Below are 9635 nucleotides of genomic sequence, written 5' to 3'. Positions count from 1 at the left end.
CAAATCAATCTTTTACAATTCAAAATTCCAAGATTTTTGTTCTAGAAGTCTTCTGAATATCACGCGATTAGCAGAGACTCAACACTGCACAAAAATCAGGTACGCTTAACTATCTCCTACACAAACATTCCCTGACTAGGGTTTTCTTGTTTTTACAGGAGAAACAAGTTTTTGAGACCTCAAATGGATTTCATGCACATCCATATATCTCAAAGTACCATCATACAAATTTTCAAACTTCAATTCACTCAGACGCACCGTCAGCAGCTCAAACAGTCAACAGACGACCCGTTTGACTAAAAAGTCAACAGACAGTCAAAAATGAAATTTTTTGTCAAAATCCATAATTTGTCAAAGGATTCATCATTTGATCATTGGATGATCATAATTCATCAAGGAAAGATCAAAAATCAACAAAACCCTAAGATTCAAAATTAGGGTTTTTGCCTGAAAAGTCAACTCAACTTTGACTGATCATAACTCTCCCATCCTTCATCCAAAAAATTCAAACCAAAGCTCATTTTGAAGGAAATTCAATTATCTTTCAAATGCAATTTATCCCATGGTCATTGCATTCACCATTTGAAAAATATGACCAAAGACATTACAGGTCATTTTCAAAGTCAACAAAAAGACACTTTTTTCAAAAGGACACACAAGGAGCATCAAAAATCATTTTGACATGAGACCAAAGACATTGGTTAGAGGACTCTTTGAGGTTTCCAAAAAGTGCAAGAACTCCTTCATATGACAAAAATTGAGGGATTTACACCTTGTTGAAGTTGGCTAAATTTTGGAAAATGCATAAAAACAACATTGCTCAAAAATGCATTTTTTCCAAATGGGGCCAAGTTTTCATGGTTCAAACATCATTACCATAATATTATGGGCCTCCCACGACCAAGACAAGGCCCACTCCATTTTTTATTCATTTTTGGTTTAATTTTATCACATATAAGATTAAATTAAAAAAGAAAAATGGATGGATAAAGAATAGCTTACAAACCAAGCATGACTCATCAAGAGAATCATTCAACTCTGCCCCAAGCCAAGTACAAACAGAAGGAGGGTGGAAAATTAAGCCATGGTGGCTTAAATGCAAAGCTACTCATGTTGAAAAAGTCAAGATTCCACAAAGCTAATGAATGCTTCTTAGCTTCACTTCCAAGCAGCTCTTGGCCTATAAAAGAGCTATCATACTTCAGCAATCAGGGAGACAAGTTCAGAAACAAAGCCTTGCTTGTAACACACTTGTAATCACTCGAAACACTTTCAAAGAAATTCAAAATTCGAATTTTAATTTCTAGCTTGTTTCAGTTCAAACTAAACACTTAAACACCTTCCTCAAGCTTCACTGAAACTATTCCAATCAATTGCAAGTCTTAAACCTCATTGAATCAAGCTACACAGGTCACGATTTGCTCAAACAAAAACCAACTCATATCTGATCATACACGCACATTTAACAAGATGTAGATATATATTTGTGTTTAGATTGGTGCTCTGGTCGTTTCTGGAGCTTTAATTAAGTTTTAATGACCGTTTGCACAAAACCACCATTTTAGGGTTTCTAAGCTCAAATTTAGGGTTCTTCATTAGAGCCAAAATTAAACCAAATTAAGGGCATGGTTACATTCAGTGGAACAAGACGAATTTAATGGTCCTATCGCGCCTGATTTCTATGCTTGTTTACACCTATTCGCTATTTTGCAGGGATGAGTTTAATCTATTACAGCGCTTCTAGCCAGAAAGCGCTGTTAAAAGTGGTGTCTGGAGGTTGAAGATGATGCGTGTCCTCACCCCATTGGCCAGCTGTCGCGGGCGAAAAATCGTTTTTGTTCCTCTTTTTTTGTGGATGAGACACCTGATGCCTTCTTTGGGCTCGAGTGCTCAAAAAAATGATTTTTCTTTTGTACCGACCAAACTTTTTATTATTTCCAAAGAAGGAAAAGGAAAAAAGCTGCAATAACCTAAAAGTGGGGGGAGAGATCTTTGGGTAAGAGGGTTGGTTATACGAAGGGAAGGTATTAGCACCCAACGTATCTATAGTACTCTATAGGTTTCTTTGTTATGTTTTATTCCATTCTTGTTGTGGTGGAGGTTCTTGTGAAATAGGTGGGACCTAAGGTGTTTGTTTGATTATGCTCGCAAAGATCATCGCGATCCTCTGCATACATATCCCCTAAAGGGAATCAGAGCATCTGTAGCTCGGGGTCTACGGGTGCTAAGGTTTGAATGGTTTTTTGTGTTTTGTTTTGCTCGCCAAGGATCGACCTTGTGCCTACGTATTCTCAAAGGGATGTTGAGAAAGTCAGAGCAATCGTAGTTCCCACTTATGCTAGTGGAAGCAAAGGAAAATAGACAAATGTCGTCTAAATGCTAGATGTATCTAATCTATATCATCACATACATCTGTTTGTTTTTGTTTGAAAATCTTTTCATTATAAGCCCGGGGCCATGCCACTTAGGGTGCTTAGAATGATAAAGATGTTTTTGTTTGTTTAACCAGCCTTGTGGCAAAAGTTTTAATGAAGTCAGCCTTGTGACAAAAACTTTGATTAATCAGCCAGCCTTGTGGCAAAAGTTTCAATGAAGTCAGCCTTGTGACAAAAACTTTGATTAATCATCCAGTACGGTGGTAAAACAGTTTGATTGATTAGCCAGCCTTGTGGCAAAAAGGTTTGATTTTTGATTGATTGATTGTTTGTGATGATATATAAGAGATACTCCTAGCATAGAGATGAAAAATGTCTAATCTCCTAGGGTATTTGTTTTGGATATTGGGGATGCTTATAAGAAGCCCGTGGGTCCTTGTACGAAGCCCAAGAGGAGGCTATCCGAGGGTCCTTGCATTGTAAGCCCAAGAGGAGGCTATGGGAGGGACAATCCAGGGTCCTTGCATTGTAAGCCCAAGAGGAGGCTATGGGAGGGTCACTCGTTTGTACAAAGCCCAAGGGGAGGCATGGTATAGTTGGTTTGAGCTCTTAGAGCGATTTCACCGGGAAACCATACTCTATGTCCTGACCTAAACTAGTGGAGATTCTTTGCACGAAGCCCAATAGGAGGCTATGGGGAACCTAGTGTTGTACTAAGTTGAACAAGCATATAACACAATCACAAGTATGAACAAGTACGAACAAACATGAACAAGTACATGAACAAATATGAACAGTTATACATATATGACAAAGTGTGTGTATATAATGGAGTTTATGAAGGAAATATACCTGTAAGCATGATCCATTTGTATACACAGGGCTCGGGACTCACACTCGGGGAGAGGTCCATTTGAGTTTATTCAAAACTATGTAAACAGGTATTCACAAAAGGGCTTGGGACTTATACCTACATGGAGGCCCATGGTATATTTTTGGGAAGATTTAAAGAAACCTTCATTTTTGGTTTGTTATCAAAGTTAAAACAAATAGATTGAGCTATGTACAAAAGGCGTACAATGAAATACCTAATTTCATGTATTAGAGTGGGTATGTACAAAGGGGCTTGGGACTTATACCTACGTGGAGGCCCGTGTTTTAAAACATGGTTGACTGTTTATTTACAGACGCGTTGTTTGCTTTTGTAAAACTGTTTGAAAGTTTGTTTTGAAAGTTTATTCTGTTTGAAGAAAAACTGTACAAAAAAGAAAAAGGAGTGGGTCTTATACTCTCTAATATTCGAGAGGCCCATGTTTTATTTTCATAAAACATGGTGGATGGTTTAAAAAAGAGTTGAAAGATTTGTTTGTTAAAAAAAACTGTTTGGAAGTTTATTTGGAAAAAAGTTTTCTGTTAAAAAAAAACTGTACAAAGAAAGACGAAAGGGACTTATACTCTCTAATATTCGAGAGGCCCCACATCGTTTTGAAAATCAATTGATCAATTAAAAAGATTTAATCAATAGTTTCCTTTGAAAATCAAAAAGAAATGGTTTACCGTTTTTGAAAAGAATCGTGATCGCTCGTTTTTAAACAATTTGAATTTTGGAAGAAATCAATTTAATCAAGATAAACAAGAAGATTGTCTTCAATTAACACTTAGATGATTAGGGTTTGCTTCAAAAAATATTTACAAGTGATTAAATTTGAAAATCAAATGAAAAAACAATATTTAAAAGTATTAAAATTACTTAAAAACAAGTCATTTTAAAACCAATTAAAAATGTATCAAATAAATATTTTTTGATAATTTTTTTTTAACATTGTCAAAATATGTATATTAAATAAAGAGTGTAAAAAAAAATGAAGTGAAAATAATGAATTTTGATTGGTTAAATGAGTGGTTAAAGTTTGTTAAAAAATGAAAGAAAATAGGTTGCAAAAAAATGGTTTTGTCTCCAATAGGGCTTGAACCCACGCCCTCTCTCTCACATGCCAAAACCTGGACCAACTGAGCCACGCTTGTGGCTTGTTAAACATACGCTTCCAGTTCAATATATTTTGAAACAACAATTTGAATTTTCTGAACCAAAAAAACGCGCCAAGAACACAACCCTAACTGATTTTCAAAATTCTTCAAAACTGTGTTGTTTTGATCAATCCAAGGGTCCATCTCACTCGGTTTTTCACGAGGAACATGATGGTGGTCTTATAATTCATTTATTTTTACTCTAAAGGGGTCAATTTTGTGATGAACACGAAGAACCCTAAAACTGAAATTCAATGTGAAATCGTGTATGATCATGATATGATGCAATTGATTGAGGGTTAGTGATCCTCATAGGTGCAGAAACAAGATGGTATGCTCATATTTCATTTATGATGCATGTATGATAGAGTTTGAAGTTCATGAGCACTTACCTCAAAAACGGCCAAACTGGAAATTGAAATCGTGCCTGGAGGTGTTACAGATGTTGTTTCTTGATCTGGACAGCATCAATGGACCTTATGGAAGGTGTCTGGATGCTTGGAATCATCTGAATTCATCTGGGCATGGCTATGGTACCCGACCTGCATAAGCTTGGAGTGAGAATCGAATCTGATGATTCTGAGGTTATTGGCTATATGTGATGGATTGGATAGTTCATATGTGATATATGGATGATGTTAGAAGCATTAGTTTGGACAGAAATGAGCCTGTGTGGATTTTGGCATGATAAGGCTCATTTGATGTTCATATGGAGGTTGAAAAGTGAATCTGAGTTTTGGGGTGATTTGGGGTGTGTGAGTGGTTCAAACACATCCCATATGATGTTTATGAGTTGTTAGAACCATCACTTTGGCCATAACTTCAACGATTTGGAGGTTGAGTTTTCTACCTCTTTGAAAACTATGAAACTTGCAACTTAAGAAAGAAGGGAGAAAACCTATAATTGTGAGGTTTTGGTGTGATTTTGAATGGAGTTTGGACCTCTATTTATAGGCCAAGGATTCTGAATGAAGAGCTCTTGCAAGTGGCTTCAAGAATGATGATTTGGCTTAAGAGATAAAATGGAATCTTTCACATTAAATGCAAATGGTTAAAGTAACTAAACCATGGTTATTTTGGCCAAGCTTCTTATCTCTTTCCTATCTGATCTTAAACCAGAAAATATCTCTCAATCATTGCTTCTTTGCATCATTGCTTGAATTATAGGTCATGTAGTCTTGAAACTTAGTGAAAAATGGTGAAAATTCAAGTGAAAATGATCACTAAATGCATAATTCAAAACCATAGCTACACTCCATATTTTTTCATGCTCTTGGACATTTTGGAAAGCTCATGTTACACACTTCAAAAGCTTAGTTGAAAGTTTCTTCAAGATCCTTAAGGAAGTGGGTGAAAAAGATCCATGAACTTTGAAGAAAATGAGATTTCAAGTGAAACTTTCAAAAAGTACCAACTTTGAAGCACCATATCTCTTAAATGGTTGATCTTATGGAAAAAATTTATATGTGTCAAAGTTGTTTATTGGATCAAAATCTACAACTTTCATGTTGGAAGTTTTTTTCAGTTTGTAGGTGAAATTTTGAGAAATTCCCTTTCAAAGTTTGGAAAAAACCATGAAAAACACTTAGAAAAATTTCTAAGTATGAAAAGTCAAACTTTGACTTTTTGATTCTTGATTGATTTTCTTGATTTTTCTTGATCAAATGACTTCATATATCATATATTGATGATTCAAAACTTCAAAAGTCATGGTTGACCAAAATTCCCCAAAAGTCAATGGTGATCTTGTACAGTTGACTTTTTCAGACGAATCGCGATTCTGGAGATTTCAAATGAAACAGGCTATCCTTATCAAATGAATGGTATGAATGGATCACATTGAAGCATTAGAGGATATTGAGCCATGGTTTGAGTTGTGACACCATGTCCTGATTAAAAAGTCAGTTGCTCAGTGAATTAGGTCAAAAACCCTAATTGTCGACCTGATGAAATTGATGACTGTGGATCTTGAATTGAGATGTAATTTCCATTGGATGTTGTCATAGGGATTATTTGAGGATGATTGAAACCTTTGATTGACTTCCTGGGGGTTTTTATGGTTTCCCAAATGTGATCCCTGATTTCAGTCCCTGATAGTTTAAAACCCTGATCTGAGGATTTGTCTGATCAATCTTTGTGTAGGAGATGTTATGAGCCAATGGATTAGGTCAAAATGATGCACTTGAGGTCTTGATATCATGTCCCAAGCCATTAGGTCAAATTCTGAGCAAAAGTCAAGAGTATGCTGTCTTCAGTCAAAACCCTAATTCAGTCGATTCAAAGTCTTTGAGCTTGTTGAAATGAATCTCTGAGGACCAAATGTTAATTGTTGATGAAGATGATTCATTTGAAATGAAGGGAGAACAAAACCCTAATTGATTGTTACTTGTATTGATGAGTGATTTCCTGATTAAATCCTGCTGAGTCACAAGTAGCAAACACAAGCTATGCAATTTGTTAGAGATGCAAATGATGCATATGCAGATGATATGAGGTGGTATCTTAGGTCAAAAATTGGGGTATGACAGATGCCCCTATTTAAGTTTCTTCAACCTGAGATATGAAGATTGAAAATCTTCGTTTTGATAGGGTGGAAGAGACTTAAATATCAGAAGACGCAAATTTTGGACCTAAGATACCAAAATTGCGAATGATGCAAGGATATCTTTACCGAGGGGATATCAAGAACTGACTCCACTGGGGACAAGAGATTGGGAAGGATGTCTCAATCCTTTTTAGGAAGAGAATCCATTTTTGCTTTTCGGGAAAGCAAGTGTATGCTTTACCGGGGATTGATAGCTTTGTAAGAAAAGCTTACCTATCGACATTATCGACTATCAGCATGGGGATAGACTTGTTAAATAATATAACCAGAACAAAGAGGTTACCGACTACCAGCCTCGTGATAGTGGTTCTGAAGACATGATCAATTATCAGCCAAGTGATAAAATGATTCTGGAGACTTTGTTAGGGAAATTACTGGTTATTCAGCCTTGTGAACAGTAATAAGGCCCTGATTGTCAAATGGTCTTCATGATTGATTTCCTTGAGAGGAAAAAGCTTTTGAAAGAGACATAAGCTGCTCAGATGATAAGGCTATTGCTTATTGTCTGTTTTTCACGACTCTGTTTGGGGAATCGGAATTTGAATCTCTGGTAAAGACAAGGTTCTAACCAAGAATGAATTGGAAAGAAATAGTCAAACAAGACTTTGTACCCATGAGGAATGAACTCAACTGGGTATTTTCTCCTTTGTTTTGAGAGGAGAAACTAAAGCAACCTTCTTCCACGAGGAATGATCTCAGTGGGGAACTGGAGAAAGAATGATATTCTTTTCTGCTTATGGGTGACAACCTACTTGGAGAGATGACACGCCCATTTTTGTTTCTTTTTCTTTTTCTCTTTCTTCTTTTTTTTTTTCTGAGGATAGATATATCCTAAACAAGTGATTTTAAAGCAAACATTGAAAAAATGCAAGAATGCATAAATGATGCAAATATGTATGAATGATGAATGTCAAGAATGTAGCATGCATGCTGACAATACTGACAGACAAAGAAGTATATACTGGAGAAGGACCAACGTCGCAATACAACCAGATACTTGGCAAATGTTTTTCAACACGGTGTAGATAACACAGGTGATGAATGGTGTTGCGTGCTTTAAACTTCTCTGGGGAAGATGAGCATCTTTTCTCATTGAGATGAAAGAACTTCTTCACTGGAGATGGAAAATCTTCGTTACTGGGGATAAAAGACCTTCTTCACTGGGGATAGAAGAGTTTCTTCACTGGGGATAGAAGAGCTTTTTTACCTCGAGGGGTAATTGCTTCAAGAATTCTTTTCTGGGACAAGAATACCGTTGTCACAACAATTTTTCCGGGAGAATCCTTTTTGTTCATCCTATGGAGACGACTGCTGATGTTCCTTCCGTTGTTCACAACTTAAAGGAAAATTTCGCTTTTATTTTGAAAAAGAAAAGTGAAGTAAATTCATTTAAAACTTATTTTTTCTTTTTTTCAAAAACGAATAACACAATTAAAGCGTCATTTTACAAGCTAAAAGAAATTAAAGATCGCAAACAAATAGACACAAGGCTCAAATTTATTTAATAGGATGGTAATCAGCTAAAGGCGTGATTCCATGGAGTATTTACAAAAGTTGGAAATGGTAATTATGCGGAAAAGGCTACATTGAAAGCAATAACCACTATTCCCTCTAATAACTTTGAGTTCCAACTGTGCTTGTCGCTTCAGATTGATAATGATTTGATTGAAGATCCTTTGATGAAGTACAGACTTTTCAGGTGACGAAGTACGGACTGATGCAGTTACTTTGTCATTAATCCCTAATTTTTGCCTAGATTGCCCTTTCAGGTTTTCAATCTACCAGGATGAATTTTTTCTGTTTATTGTCTCTAATTTTTGCCTGGACCGCCCTTTCGGGTTTTCAGTCCACCGAGACGCTCATTTTTGCCTAAGTCGCCCTTTGCGGGTTTTCAACTTACCGAGCTGTTCTTTTGTATTTTTTAGACAAAGTATTTCTTGACTGCATCTGCATTCACAGGATGTGGGAGTTCATCACCATCCATGGTTACAAGAGTCATGGCGCCGCCAGAAAATGCTCTTTTGACAACATACGGGCCTTCATAATTAGGAGACCATTTGCCCCTAGAATCTGGTTGAAAAGACAAGATCTTTTTAAGCACGAGGTCGCCTTCTTGAAATTCACGAGGTCGAACCTTTTTGTTGAAGGCTTGTTTCATCCTTGCTTGGTATAACTGTCCATGGCATAGAGCAGTCATACGTTTTTCTTCGATTAAGTTCAACTGATCGTATCTGCTTTGACACCATTCAGCCTCTGATAACTTAGTCTCCATGAGGACTCTCATTGATGGGATTTCGACTTCTACGGGGAGCACAACTTCCATGCCGTATACTAGAGAAAAGGGAGTTGCCCCTGTTGAAGTACGCACTGAAGTACGGTACCCATGTAAAGCAAATGGCAGCATTTCGTGCCAGTCTTTGTAAGTGACGACCATTTTCTGGACGATCTTCTTAATGTTCTTGTTAGCAGCTTCAACGGCGCCGTTCATTTTTGGTCTGTAAGGAGAAGAGTTATGATGCTCAATCTTGAATTCCTCACACAATTCTTTCATCATCTTGTTATTCAGGTTTGAACCATTGTCAGTAATGATCTTGCTGGGAATACCATATCGGCAAATGATGTTATTC

This window comes from Vicia villosa, linkage group LG1 (genome assembly GCF_029867415.1).
Source record: "Vicia villosa cultivar HV-30 ecotype Madison, WI linkage group LG1, Vvil1.0, whole genome shotgun sequence".
Classification (NCBI taxonomy): Eukaryota; Viridiplantae; Streptophyta; class Magnoliopsida; order Fabales; family Fabaceae; genus Vicia; species Vicia villosa.
Note: the sequence above shows the minus strand (reverse complement) of the source record.